This window comes from Chinchilla lanigera, unplaced genomic scaffold, assembly GCF_000276665.1.
Source record: "Chinchilla lanigera isolate Chin_1 unplaced genomic scaffold, ChiLan1.0 scaffold00038, whole genome shotgun sequence".
NCBI classification, from domain to species: domain Eukaryota; kingdom Metazoa; phylum Chordata; class Mammalia; order Rodentia; family Chinchillidae; genus Chinchilla; species Chinchilla lanigera.
In genome coordinates, this window is record NW_004955439.1 from 10,997,779 (window position 1) to 11,013,221 (window position 15,443).

At 42.1% G+C, this 15,443-nt stretch overlaps 1 protein-coding gene across 1 annotated transcript in view; it reads right to left on the reverse strand.

Moving 5' to 3' along the window:
- Positions 1-1,018: 1,018 nt before the first annotated feature.
- Iyd (iodotyrosine deiodinase) overlaps positions 1,019-15,443 on the reverse strand; it is a 61,282-nt gene continuing 46,857 nt past the window's right edge. Inside the window, exons 6-8 of the transcript XR_261977.2 lie at positions 9,409-9,453; positions 7,139-7,404; positions 1,019-4,647 (exon numbers count right to left, since the gene is read on the reverse strand). The gene's annotated coding sequence lies outside the window, so the exon portion shown is untranslated. The remainder of the gene's footprint in view (positions 4,648-7,138; positions 7,405-9,408; positions 9,454-15,443) is intronic.

A 15,443-nucleotide genomic window follows, 5' to 3' on the forward strand; every position in this document is an offset into this window, starting at 1 on the left:
CCTCATATTGATTTTCAGAACTTGAAAGGTTTGCCTCATCTACCAAGCTTTTGTTTTGTAGCTAAAACCACATTATTTACTTCTTGCTTGGTCAAATAATTTCTTCCAAAATAGGACTGAAATACACCAAACTTGAGTGTAAGAAGAGATGGTAAGTATAGATATCTATTAAGGGTAAAAATCATAAAGCTAATGGAGTTTCCAAGTACATAAGAGCACTCTCAGAACTCATGTATCAGTTTGTTTATCTCAAGATAATAAAATTCCAAATTGTTAAATCTTCAAACACTGGGATACTTGCAAGCAGATTTCAACAACTCTTCCGGAGCATCTCATGGATAAGAATTAGTTTGACCCGAGGAGATGTATATGTTCTAGGTAAATTCACTCTTTTGCAAGCTATAGAAAAATTGTTTCAGAAAGTGTAATCTTGCTGTCTCAAGTCTTGTTGTGTTGCCCAGGCTGGGGCCTTAAACGTGCAATTCTCATTCTTCAGCCCCCTGAATGCTAAGATTACGTGTATTTACAACCAGGCCTGGCACAAGACAAATTCGTAGTGGGTGAATTAACGTGAGCAAAGTAGACATATTTTTAAAGTTGTCTTAAACTTTCATGAGTATGTGACCTGAGCAAGACCCTGAATTCAAAAGGACTTAATGCTCTAGGTTTGCCACTGTGGGGTTCTTAATAATTTTTTTTTTGAACAGGAAGCCCCAGTTTTCATTTTGCACTGGGCTTCACAATGATGTAGCACAAATAATGCTTTTATGTCATTATTAAGGAAAGAAAGGTCTTAAATGATACTTTAATACCCTTTGCTCTCTGATCATTTATTAATTTACATGCATGCTTGGAATCTAGTTTGGTGACTGAAACCCTCTTCCACGGTAGACTGAGCTTTTAAAAGTCATCTTTCCAAAAGCGCCTGCCTGGCAAGCGCAAGGTCGTGAGTTCGGTTCCCGGTACCGGAGAAAAACCAAAAAACAAAACAAAACAAAAAAAAAAAGTCATCTTTCACCTCTTTTAATTGTGGTGGGAAGAATCACAGGAGTTGGTCTGATCTTGGTGGCTTTCATACCCAGGAGAAACATAATAGTCCCTCTTCCCACCCCCAGTTGCTCCAGAAGGACCCAGCCCAGGTGTCTGTTTATCATCAAACACAGCTTTGCTGCTTTTGTCCTTCTTCTAGAAATAAAACAAGTGGTGAGAATTGGCTCCTCTGGAGAAAATGTCTAGTTTAGTGAATTTAAGCCTGCATTTATGGCAATAATTTGAAAAGGAAGTCCAAAAAGTGGGGAAATGTGCACGTGGTTGGCAGTGCCCAGAGATGAAAAATGGTTAATTTGAGACATGGATGTGGAGGCTGCCCCTTAAATTGGGACTGGGGACAACCCTGCCCCAACTCTGGGTGAAATAGAAGCTCCGCCCTGCATAGGAGAAAGACATCCCACCTCCTCATGGAAGATTGCCTGGAAGGGATGTGGGCTGGCGCTTATGAATATTTAACTTGTACCTTTTAATGGTTTGGTTTTTATCATCTTTCTTATTTAAAAATAATTCTGACTTCATTTCTCTCAAAAACATAAATGAAGGTAAAATAACACTGAGAAAGCATTTTTCATATGGCTTCCTAATAATTTTGCTTGTCCTAATGCCCAGACTCAGGGCTCCTGAGGCTCGGGAGACTCTCGGAAGTGTTTCATCCTTCCTCACCTTCTCACAGTCCCTGTCCTTCTCAGGGTCCGCGCCTTTTACTGGAAGAATGTCTGAATGATTAGTTACCAAATGACAGCAGTGTGAGTCATGAGCCCTCAGTCCTCCCCACATAAGATTTTGGGTATAATTATCTAGAGAGTTTATCAAATGCAAAACTGTTACACTACCTATCCCTGGACAGGAGATAATTAGCCTACCTGCCACACTAGTGACTCATGGGCACAATTCCACACCAAAAGTCACACAAGGAGAGACACAGATGAAGTAAGAATAATCACTGTGGAATAAAATGCTAACAGTAATCAATATTTTTAAAAAGACAACATTTTGCTATCTAAACTGTCCCGTGGTGACCTTGCCCTACTTTGCCTCTGTAGATCAATCCCAGATGACATTTATACTATCCTCTACTGACTATGCATTACCTTCTAGGTACATTATCATACGTTCAGGTTCCTGATCTGAGAAAATGCGTAAAGGACACCTTCCCATGAGAAATGTTCCTTGTGGACTCAGTGGATTAATTAGCAGTCAACTTAAGAGGGAACACGTAAGCTGAACGAGTCAGTGTGGTCTGGGTGTGGAAGACCCACTTGAGGATTGTTGCTGGAATGACATAAAAGGAGAACTGGAGGGAAAGACTGCATGCTGTTGATTTTCCTGGAGAAGCGTGGTGTCAGCTGTTCTCATCATTGGAGGAGTTCGGGTCCTCATTGTTGCCAGAGATGGTTGCTGTTTTCTTTAGGGGAGTTCTGGTCTTCGCCTCCTGGCTCAGTGCAATCCCTCAGCCTGCTGGCACAGGTCCTTCATCCCGCTGGTGTAGACTTTCTAGCTTCCACCACTGGCCTTTGAATCCTCCCAGTGCCGATCCTTGATACGAACTTGCATGAGACGTTGCCATGGGATCCAGGCCTTCAGCTGGAATCTTCAGGTCTCCATTTTGCAAACAGATCTCTTGCATTCTTCTACATCCCTAGGAAGCATGGACTAGTACAGTAATGAAGAGAAGATCTTTCTGCATATAAATAAGGCCTGCAAGAGCAGTGATGATGTGACAGAGATACCTGGGATTGCTCGGCTGCTGTAGAACTGCTTGGTGGGTAGCGGTCCCCTCACCTTTCCAGGCTCCCATTCGGTACTTTCTGCTCTTCCATCTTTGGGCCTCCATCCCCTCAAACTGATAAGTGACCAACATGCTACATCTCTCAACCCCCAGCCTTAGCATTTGGCTCCGTTTGCTGTGTCTCTCTGCTTTCTGCTGCACCCAATTATTTGGGGGCTATATCTGAGCAGGCCCATAGCCACCCAACAATATGAGTCCTAAGTTACTGTCACTGGTAGCATGGGATTTTTAGCTTGTGTAAGATGGAAATCAGATACAGGCTGGTTGTTGAGCAAGCTGACAGATCTCACCATTGTTTGACTGATTCAAGGCCATTTAAAGGGAAAGGTCCCTCTACTACTGGAGTCCAAGATGTTACCAATCAGCCAAGATGTCTTTTATTCATTATTCCAGTTCAGCCAAGAAGTCATGAACTGGTAAAATGTAGCTCTTTTAGGGTTAACAGCTCCAGGCTCTGCATACCAGTGGCTATTAACTCTTTTAGTGTTAATGGCCCTTTTTGCCGCTTGGAGCCAGCACTTATCAACCACCAGAGACTGCAGTGCCAGCAATTTTCCATTGATCTGTCATTCTCTATTGATAGGCTCTTCAGTTTTACCAGCTCTAGGTGCTGGACGCTTTCAGAGTTGGCATTACCAGCTGTTCCTGTACCTGCCCAGCGTGCTCTACCATAGATAAGAATCACAGGGAAAAAAATTCCACCTAAAGGAGCCTTTAGTAGGACTTCTGCTGCACCATAATAGGGAACAGTGCATGCACTGATGCTAAGGGTAGGAGAAGGCTGCTTATGAAGGAGAAAAGAGACGCATATGTGTGCACAGTGCAGACTTTCTATTGTCATGGGCAGGGGAGGAGCCCCTCAAGGGCCTCAGTGAGGAAGATGACAGAAGGATTGCAGGGTAGAGTTCTCTATGAGAGGTCTGAATCTGAAATTTGCCACTGCCAAAGCAAATATCGCTCAGAGCAGTACCTGATGTGGCCTGGCCAGCTACAAGGCATTTGGGAAAGTCATGAAAGAAAAGTAAAAGTACTTCTCAGGATGCACTGGACTCTTCTGTCTCATCACACGGCCTCTTCTCTTCCTCAGTTCCCTGCTCAGAGCAGGCAGTTTTCCCGCCTTCTCCCTCTGCCCAGAGCACCCCTTCCCCCTGGACCGAAGGTCACACATTTCTACTCCCAAAAGGCAGAGAGTAAATATTTGAATCTCTGCAGGCCACACAGTCTCTGTGGCAACAACTCAACTCACAAAAGCAGCCACAGATAACATATAAACAAACAAGTGTGGCTGTGTTCCAATAAAACTGGGCTTTTATAGAAAAATGAAAGTGGAACTTTATATCATTCCCATGTATTGTGACCTGTCACGCCTCTCCTGATGTTTTCCAATTGCTTAAAATGCAAAAACTATCTTTAGCCACAAAGAACAGACGACAGGCTGTGAATGTGGTTTGCAGCCCCTCACCTGGATTCTCACTGGCCGGTCACAGCCACATCAAATGTTGTCTTCTTAGAAAATCTCCCTGAATGTTGGGCATGTGGCGTGAAAGGCCCTTCCCTGTGCTCCCAGGAAACCCAGTGCATACTTACCTGTGAACATCTGTCCACCTGGCTCTGAGGCATTCTGTCTGTATATCTGACTACCTACCAACAGCTAGACCCCTGGGAGCAGGACGATGCCTCCCTGTTTGTGTGCTCTGGGCCTCGCCTGCTGCTTCCAGCTGGTCAAGGCCGAGGCCCTGAGTAGCCAGCTAGCCGAATTGGGCATTTGGAGATGGTGTTGGAATCATCTTCTTGATTTGCCTTGGGCCCTGGAGGACAACAGATCATCATAAAAGAAGGGTGCTTGTGGGCCACTGTGTGGGCCAGCCTCGGGAAGGGGCCCAGAGAGAAGAAAACAGCAGTGTGGGTGCTTCCCCATCCCCACCATCGTCCACCCCGAATGGGTGTGTTGAAACCTAACCCTCTTTGTGCTGGCATCAGGAAATGTGCCTTTGGGAAGTATTAGGTCATGAGGGCAGAATCTCCATGAGTGGAATGAGTACCTTATACATGAGGCCCCAAAGAGCTGAACTGCCCCTTCCACCATGTGAGGAGGATACAGAGAGAAGGCACCATCTATGACACAGGAAGCAAGATCTCATGAGACAGCGAATCTGCTCGCACCTTGATCTTGGATTTCTTAACCTCTAAGGCTACAAGAAATACATTTCTGTTGTTTATAGGCCATCTAGTCTATGGGATTTACTATAGCCGTCTGAGTAGACTAAGAGAGCGTGAAATGATACATGACGCATGAAACAGGTGAGCACCATGGGAGTGAGTGTGGCCCTTCAAAGGGGAGGTGCAAAGGGGAGAGCATGTTTCCCTGCTGCCAGCTTCTCTCATGGCCTCCTGACTCAGAATAATCAGACCTTCCCTAACCTTCCCATGGGGAACGGGATCTGCATTTTAAGTAGGGTCTTTCCTTACCCGCAGTGATTCTTCTATACACATCAGCTTGAGAACCATGCCATCCTGCTTGAACACAGACTACCTGGCTCTCTCCAAAGAGTGATTTTTAGCTGGGTGAAAGATGGGGAGTGTGGGGGTGTTTTTGTTCCTTTTTACTGGTTGCTGAGGCAAAATATCTGATGCCCAAAATGAAGGAAGGAAAGGTTCATTTAGCACACAGTTTGTGGAGGTTTCAGTACATAATCAGCTGGCTCCAAGGCAGGGTAGCATATGGCAGAGGGACAACAGTTCTTGTCAGAGAAGACAGCAAAATCAACAAGAGCATAAGAGGAGGAACAAGCCTCTTTTTCTCACTTATATTGTATGCAGGCTACCCTCCTCAGGTGAATGTAGCAGTCACACCAATTCATGCCCTCCTCCTGCACAGGCTCAGGATGTTTACAGAATGAGGACCCTGGCCCCTTGCTGAGTCACTTAAACTTCTAGACTTCTCAAGTTGACAAAGTGTATCAATCATGAAAGGGGGAAACAGCTATCTACTACCCATGGATATCTAGCAAGGAACAAAGAGACTCCCAGGACTCTGAAAGGTCACAGACAACACATACAATTGACCATCAGCAGCATGGTAGACCTCAGGGTATCCATACTGGTGAGCTGAGCAGGTGAGTGGGGCAGTGGTTGGAGTTATGATTGGAGCAGAAGAAGATAAAGGTGGAGGAGGAACAGGAGAGTAGTTAGTAGGCCAGCAGACATAGGACAAGCCTAATTTGCCCATATAACAGCTTAGAAAGGTACATAGTGTGCACAATAGATACACCATCTCAGCCCTCAGCTCTCTGGGTTTGAGTCCCAGATCCACCTCTAACCCTTGCTAGTGACCTTAGGCAGGTTGTTTCATCACCCTTTGCTTTCGTGCTTATCAGTAATGATAGTAACAGCTCTTGCCATAGGACTGTGTGGGAATGGAATGAGTTCTTACATTGGAATGAATTAGGATAGATTCTGACCTGTTTGAAACCAGGCTGCCATTATCATCGGTATTATGACCATCAAGAATCCACAAGCTGGTAGGACTGAAGGGAATATTTTCACTACTGATCGGTGCTTAGGAAACAGTTGTTGAACTGCTTGGAACTGACTTTAAATCACAACCTAAGTCTCTTGCCCCTCGCCCCTCAGCATGTGCCATTCTCCAAAATGGACTCTGCCCTCCTCCTGGGTCTGAACTCTTCACAGGGAAGTGATGGTTGACTTCAGGTTGGGCTAAGAGCCAGCCAGCATGGGTGAAATATTTCCAGTTTCTAGACTGGCAGCCCCCCAATATTAAGTACTAACTGAGACTGAGAATATGGTCAGGCTGCTTAAACTCTCCAAGACTTCATCCCCTTATCTGTGAACACTGCAGTGATTCCAGCATAACGTTCATGTGAAGTGATTCCTGTAAACACTGCAGTGATTCCAGCATAACATTAATGTTAAATGAATAACGTTCTATTTAAGTAAATGATTTTTTATTCTCAAAAAGTAAAGCAATTTAGCTAGGTTTATTTATGCCCTAATTAACTTACCCTGGTTATGGTGGTCCTGTTTGTGTGACCACTGAACAAGCAGAAAGTGGATCTCTAAATTAAGTGCATCTCTGATGGGATGGAAGGATGGGGTCCTCTCTTCTGCCTTTTGTCTACTGTCAACCTCCCTCCCTACACCCTACAAGAGGACAACAGATGATATGTCTAGTATATTAGTTGTTCTTAAGGAATATTATTCCTATAGAATTACTTTTTCCCATAGAATTATTTCTGACCCAAGTGGCTTAAGCCAATAATAATCATTATTACATCATACCATCTCTGTGGATCAGGAACTTGGGAGCAGCCCGGCTGAGTGGTTCTGGTTCAGAATGCCTCTGGAGGTTGTAGTCCAAAAGTCACCTAGGGCTGCATTCATTGGACCAACACTGGGGGACTTGATTCCAACATGGTACCTTCACATGGCTGGCAAGGTGGTGGTGGCCGTTGTCAGGAGACTCATTTCCTGATCAGCTGGACCTCTCCAAAGGGCTCCTGAGTGCCCTTAAAATACGGCAACTGGCTTCCCCAAGAGCGAGTCAGCTGAGAGCAAGGAAAATCGAGATGACCTTTTTGATCCAGTCTCAGAAGTCACATGCCATCATTTTCACAATATCTTGTTGTTATACAAGTCGGCTGTGTTCACTACACGAGGAGCCAACCCAGGTTGTGAATATCAGAAGGCAGGAATCACTAGGCACCTTGTAAGCAGCTACCCATTAACTAAAGATTAGGTGAAATCCACCTTTAAAAATGCTGCTTTATAGAAAAGTCCCTTGGTTAAAACTTTACCAAGAAGGGTAATCTTAATCTATTACATAATGGAAATGGGAAATCATTTCCCCTTTGGGTTATCCCTGACTATGTATGATATAAGTGGCAGGTTAGGTTGAAAGAATACATTGAAGAAAATGACGTGGCAGTTTTAACTCCGAGACAAGTAGTCTTAAACCTTATATTCCTGCTGTATATACATTTAGTAGAGGCCAAAATGCTTTAGATCAATCCCAGGTACTCTTCTTCCTTGGATAGGTGTTTGGGCCTAGTTCTCACCAACAGAATGCATGCGGAAATTATGTATACCACCTCTACACAGAGATGGTGAAGTGGAATGTGATTCGCCTATTCTCCTCTCTCTTTTTAAAAACCTACTGATAGGATGTAAAGCATTGGTGGAGGAAAACAAGGCACTAGGAGATGACAGAGCAATCAGAAAAAGCCTGGATCCCCGGACGAGGATGTGGAGTACAGCACCCTCCCTGCCTCTGAGAGACCCCCATTGAATGCTGACGAGGGTAGAAAATAAACTTTTGTTGTGTTAAGCACAGAAAGGTTAGGTTTTTGTAACTGCAGCCAGCATTACTTTCAATGATTAATGTCAATTACAAATCTTATTTAAATCGTCACCATCCTGATACTCAATTTCATTATTACAAAACCAAATCCATGTTTGCTTTCTTTAGTATTTACCACTTCTCTTAGGACATACCAGTGTTTCAATAACAAGAAATATCAAAGCCCTAGGCCATCGTTGTAAGGTATAAATGTATAATATCACCACTTATTACATGACATCTGGATTAAAAAAAAATAAAAGAGAAAGTGGGGTTTAAAAATAAAAAGTAAATAAGTGTTATAAAAATGTAATGCTATGTAAAATTGATTCAATGTATTCAAAAATTAAAGGCACTTTATCTCCTAATAAACATCAAAGTACCACAGAGTTTTTTTTATATTCCAGGGACTGAGCCAGTTTTTAAAAAATCTTTAACCATACAGTTCTAGAATTAGAGGTCATCCTCAGAGACCTCCATAATACACTGAAAAATAACTCCTCAAATCCTGTCTGTACAATGAAGGGCTATAAAACAATAAATCACACTCTTGTTTTATAGTTTAGACTCTATTCATCTTTGTCCTTTTGCAGGGGACCGCAACTGAGAACTGGGAACCACAAAGAAATTGGGGGAAACTTGACTAATGGGTCCACTCTCATGCATTCATCTTCCTCCCTCTTGTTGGTTATACAAGTGGGTCCTTAACTAATGGGTCCTTAACTTTCCAGCTGTCTACTCCAGGGCTGCCACCACCTCAGTGAAGCCTCTTCATGCTCCATGAGATCTCAAACCTAGTCAATTATTCTTGGGGCAGCGGCAGGGACTTGTGTGGTGGAATTCCCATCTTCCCCTGGAGACTCAGAGCTTTCGGGTTGTCCTGACGTTGTGCTTCCATATTGGCCACGTTCCTAGTGTCATGACCTCAGTCTGAACCAACTTACTCTTGCTCCTGAGTCTCTTCCACAATTTTCGTTTGTTAGCTTTGAACTTGTTCTAAATGAAGCCCTACCCAGCTCCTTTCCGTGGCTTCAGTAGATGTTGGTGGAGGCCAAAGGTGGGCTGGGGGATGGCATGTCCCCAGTGATCATGGACACAGTAAAATGTACAGCCTGCCTGGTCCTGCTGCGGTAGTTCCTGACTGCAAATAAAGCTTTTATTTATGTTTTTAAAAGACAAATGACAAAGCCGGGTAAAGAAAGACCTCATTTACCTTGTGTCTGAGGACGGTGCTTCTTTCCCCCAAGACTTGGGCTCCCTAAAGCAGCATAAAAGAAAATGAGTGACATCTTTAAGAGAGCTAAGAAATTTATGGGCTGTAAAAGAATTTCCAGTATGTTAAAGATGAGTAATTTTCCTCTCTATCAGTATATGTTTAAAATAAAAGAGACCCAGGCCACTGATGTAACTGTATGAAAAACAGAAGAATTTGTGGCAAAGGAATAGTCAAAATACTTGAACTGAAAACAAAGAGAAAAGTGATCAATTTTACAGCCTGGCTGCAGTCATTGAACAGTTGACTCAGATGACTAGCTAACACATCTGTATTTACATGATCTGGAAGGCATAAATTACCAACACATAGGAAAATTCTGGAAAAATAAAACAGTAAACGATACTCCGTAAGTATATGATGAAGTTATCTAGCAAGACTGTAATCCTCACTGCCGAAATCTCTACCACGTCTGGCAGGACTGTGCCATCTAGTGGCTTCACAGTGACTGCCGGCAGTTGGATTCAGTCGGGAAAGGTGTTTCGAATATCCTGTGAGCTACAGTATAGGAGAACGAGGAGTCCATGGCATCCGCGTGCAGTCATTTCCATAGTAGGTGAGTCACAGAGTGTGCATCACACGCCTGCTTCGTTTCAGACATCCAATTCCCTCACCTACAGCATCCATGTGGCTGCATAACAAGCTCTGTTGTCTCAGCTGTTGCCCTCGAGAAGCTCATGTGCAAGGAGAGGCGTTGCAGACCTCTGTTTACAAGGTAATAGGAGGTAAAGCACCAGTAACAGGTAATGAGAATACAGAGGTAGAATCCCCGACCCAACAGCCATCCTTCCAATAAGCCCAGGATGGTGTTCTTCACATGGCAATAATACCAACCTGCCCAAATTTCTTGTTCTGAAATTTTGGTGATCTTTAATAATTTGAGCTCTACTGTTGGACCCCAGCCCCACCACCTTCTACCTTTCCCTGGTTTTCCCCGGAGTCCCCTGACCTCTCATCTGTTCTTTCATCAGGACTCACATAAGTTTGTCTGTAATTCTTTAGTGGCTCCAGCTTTGCACAGTTCTCTGCTCAGGTACCTGTGTTCTCAGCTGGGGGAGGGAGCGAGCTTAATGTCAGCCATGTTCAAAGACCCAGAAGAAATTCAGGGAAGAAAAAAGAGGGGAAAATCTCCAGGAAAGGAAGAGTCATCATTCATCTTACAAACTGCTTTGAAATAAATTCTCCTTTCCTACAGCTCTATACCCATTTTGGTGAACTGATGGCACCCATGTGTTTTTTTATTTTAAGACAAAAGATGTTAATGTGCAAGGTGTCTTTTCTACACTAAAACCTTGGTATTCAGGTTTAATTGTAGTGTTGGCACTTTGCGTAAATAAGTGGGTTTTGGGCACTCCTCTCTAAAAGGTTCACCATCGCTGATTTATACAAACATACAAATGTAGGGATGGTAAAATAGCTGAGTTGAAAAGGAAGCAGGGTAGGCCAAAATCCTTTGGGAAAAGTTTGGAAAACTGAAATATATTGTAATTTTTACAATGTTCTACCTTTGAAACTAGAATATTCATGACATATAATTCACATAATATAAAATTTGTCTATGGCCATACCACCCTGAATGCACTTGATCTCATCTGATCTTAGAAGCTAAGCAGGGTCAGGCCTGGTTAGTACTTGAATGGGAGACATAGTATAAAATTTACCATTATAAAATGTATAGTTGAGTCTTTAGTATATTCACAAAGGTAGCTGTCACCTCATATTCACCCTTTCCTGCTCCCAACCACCAGCAGCCACAGATCCATTTTCTATGTCTAGAGATTTGCCTATTTTGGACACTTCACATAGATGGAATCATACAGAGTGGCTTTTAGTGTCTGGATTTCCTCATTTAATAAAACATTTTTAAATTCATCCCTCTCTTGGTGTTACAGTTCTATATTCCTTCCTATGGTTGATGTTCTATTGTATGGCTATGCCACACCTCATTTGTACATACACATCAATGGACAGACATTTGCTTTGTTTCTCCTTTGTGACTATTTGGAATAATCCTGCTATGAACATTCATATGCAAGTTGTATGTAAACATGATTCCAATGAAATATTTGCTGAAGAATAGATGGATGATCTTTGGGGATCAGAAAAGATCTCTGTGTATTAAAGCCAAGCACATACTTCTACCTTACCAAGCTCAGAGAAGATAGTTACGTGGCTGTTCATGTATCTATTTGGCTACAAAAGTGTCTATAGAATCACAGTCTTAGATTTTGTGGGTTTTTTTGTTTTTCTTTTGGTATCGGGAATCGAACTCAGGACCTTGTACTTGCCAGACAGCAGGCTGCTGAGCTAATTCCCCAGACAAATCACAGTCTTAGAGTCTCAGAGATTCTTCACGCCAGCTTAGGAATGTTCTCTCAATTTACTCAACCGTTAATCATTCGTTCAGTTTATCTATAGACAGGAAATACTTTTAGTCACAAGACTTAACCATTTTGTTTGTAATTTCTAGAAAGCCATTTTACACATTTAAAGTCTGTCATTTTATAACTTTCTGAAAAGTTTGAGACCACCTGGCAAACCTTAAAATTATGCTAAGCTACCACGGTCCCTCTCTTCAGTACTTCCCCCAAGTTACCTTCAGACCTTTCCTTTTTCCATACATTTGTATTTCACCATCTCTGATGAGTTCCTCCAGATACTAAAATACATCATTATCCTTCTAAACAGATATTTCTCAATTCCAGAAAAATGTGCTCTGGTCAGCCAGGAATACAATGAGAACAGTATCTGTCTGTAATACTGTGTTTCTTCTAATAAAATAGCCTAAGATTGCATGACTTTGGCAGCTATGTAATTTATCAGTGCAAACTGTGCTTGCACCCATCAGCTAAGTTCACCAAGACTTTTTCAAATGACCTGTGGTTACCCTCTGTTCAGGGCAGTTTGTTTTTGGAGCTTATGAGACTTTTTCTTTTTTCCTATTCAGTTCCATTTTAACAATTCGAGTCTATAATTCCATTTTGCGAGACTCTTTGGGCTCAAGCCACCATCTGCCTTAACCATATGTCAAGCACAAAATAGCAAGTTCTTTTTTTATTGATCTTTGCACAATTCTTTATTAGGAACATACAAAAATCATCCTGCACCGGACAGCATTTCTTCTCACGCTCTGTGATGACTGTTCCATCTGGTCACTATCTCCCTGTTACTTATAATCTCACTATCCTTGGTAAATACTAGTTGCTCAGTGAATGTTCAATTCAACAATCTCCCTTTCAAATGCTGACGAAGAGCTTTGTGTTTAAGACCCCTTCTGTAATACAGGAGGTATGTCCTGCTGGTCTCTTGGTGATAATCTCATGGTTCAGCTATTTTAAGCAAGTCGTTGATACTTTCTACATAGCTAATGATTCAGTTCCTAACACATCCTCCTTTATCTTCCAAGTTCTTGCAAGGCTGAAGCATGAGAATCACAAGTTTGAGCTCAGCTTGGGCAACTTAAAGACTTAAGAAGACTGTATTTCAAAATAAAAAAGCTTTAAAAGGGGGTGTCGCGCAGGCCAGAAACCCTGAGTTTAATCCCTGGTACCAGAAAACAAAAACAAAACAAAATCACTAATGAAAGTTCGTATTTTTCAGACATTTCTATGTATCAAGGTGTGCGCTAAGCATTTCACATAAATTATCCCATCTTGAAAGCAAATTTACTATGTACAATTTGTATTCCCATTATAAAGATGAGAAATTTAAGTAAATCATGCAGGTTCCGATGGCTAATAACTACCAGAGTCAGAATCCAAACCCAAGTCAATTGTGGTGTAGAGCACAAAGCCCTTTTTATGACATTATGACCGTCACCTACAAAAAGATAGGAAATACTATTTGCAACAAGTGAGAGGGAACATTTCCTTAGCCACACCCAAAGATTTCTCCTGGTAATTCATACCTTTCATTCAAACAGTGACTGACAGAAGCAGGTGCCTCAGGGAAGGAGGGAATTAGTTGAGTCCAAAAAGAACTAATTTGGTTCTGCTCATTTGTAATTTTCTCCTTCTCCTCCTTCCCCTGTTCCTACTCTTTGTCTTCCTCCTCTCCTCCTCTTCCTCCTCTCCTCCTCTTCTTCCTCTCCTCCTCTTCTTCCTCTCCTCCTCTTCCTCCTTCTCCTCCTCTTCCTCCTCCTTCAAGAGCTGAATTCACTGTGTGTTGTGCTCCCTGTACTTGCCTGCATTTTTCCAGTTACTGGAACAATATCTCCAGGGCCCAGTCTGCAGAGGTGTGGCCACGTTGACATGTGGGAACCATCCTTGCTGACACTGCTGAAGGACAAAGCTACAACAAACTTAACATAGGCCAGTGAAGATGCAATAAAACTTGCCTTTCTTCATAGTTTTCTCTAGAAGCCAATCCACCTCACAGAGGTGGGCAGAAGAAATGTCCAGAACGGCTCTGTGTGTGCCGATGCCTCTCATTAGCTCCAAACATTAGTTTCTAGTTAAAGAGCCGGGCTAGGCCATTAGGAAATGAACTACTAATAATATATTAGTTATGAAAATTGACCACAGGTTGTGGCAACTAGCAGGAAATCAAACACATGGTTGGCAACTGTTCTTTCTAAGTTAGGAGATCAGGAGAGATTTCTTTTTGTGTATTTCATGCCTATCCCAAATTCCCCCCACACACAAAATTTTTATTTTGCTATATCCTCTTTTGTCTCCCAGTGTTTTAGTAATCAACTAAATGTGCATGTATTCTAACCCAGCAATAACCTTAAACACAAGTAACTGTATTCTGAAAATTTTCCTCTCCCTGGATCCCTGTTAGTGTATCTCGGCCTCTGCCTTTCTGTCTGGTGTCCGCCTAGTAAACTGCCACATTCACATCTTTATTCACATCGTTCCTTACAGCTGCTTTTGCTTTTGACACCTGACCTTTCCTCTTTCAGTTTACTATATGCTGGGAAATTAAATAAGTCTGCTTTTTAGAATTATTTATAAACTAGAGTAGACAGCTTTAGGATGGGTTTGTAATACATATTTAGGGCCCTCAAATTAAAAGAAATTCTCCCTGGATTGGAGGGCATAAGCAAGAAGACTTTCAAAAGTCAAAACATCTATTAATTGGGTCATTTTTGTGTCCATGGAAGCCCTGTACACCTCTTATTTTCATTTCTACAGCGCCCAAGAATAAACTGCTGCCACTGTCTTGGAAATCAAAGCCAAGACGTGAGCAACTGTGAGGACGTTCATATTTTTCTGTTTCCATGTTTTATTAGATGATTAATAAAGCCTTCTAATAGATTTTGTTTTATCTGTGGTGCTAGAAATGGAACCTAGGGCCAAGTAAGCCTACTACCAGGTAAGCTATATACTGATAGCCCTTGATTTTTTTTTTTTAATTCAGCAATTTTTATTTGGAGCAATTCACTTAACAATTTGTGTCCAGTGGTTAAGGTCACTTGGACTAGACCACATAGACCAATGTTGGAAACCACTCTGTTTCATAGATTATTACTTAATATATTATAATTGTACTTGTTGAGTATTTAAGATATATTTTATATAATTGCTTATATTTTCTTCCAAGAAGCCATTGACCAGATTTATTGTGATTTGAGGCTACAGCTCATTGGAAAAAGCTGTGTTTGGTTTTCAGAGATGATTTATTGTTATTATTATTATTAGTCTTTTTGAGACAAGGTCTCACTAGTTTAGGCTGGTCACTTTGTAGCCCGGGCTGGCCTTGAACTTGCAACGATCCTCTTGCCTCAGCCTCCTGAGTGCTGGGATTACAGGCATTGCTCTACCATGCCTGGTGATAGAATTATTTTGATTCCATTTTAGAGTGGCTATTTATTCCACCTGCCCTTTGTGATACTGGGTGATGATACTAATTCCATTTGATAGGAAACACTTGGGAATTCTTTTTCCTGGAGTTAGAATAGTTCATATTCAGTCTCCAGTATTTCTGTTCCCACTGTGATAAGCACATAGAATATATAAATGGTGCTTTCTAGG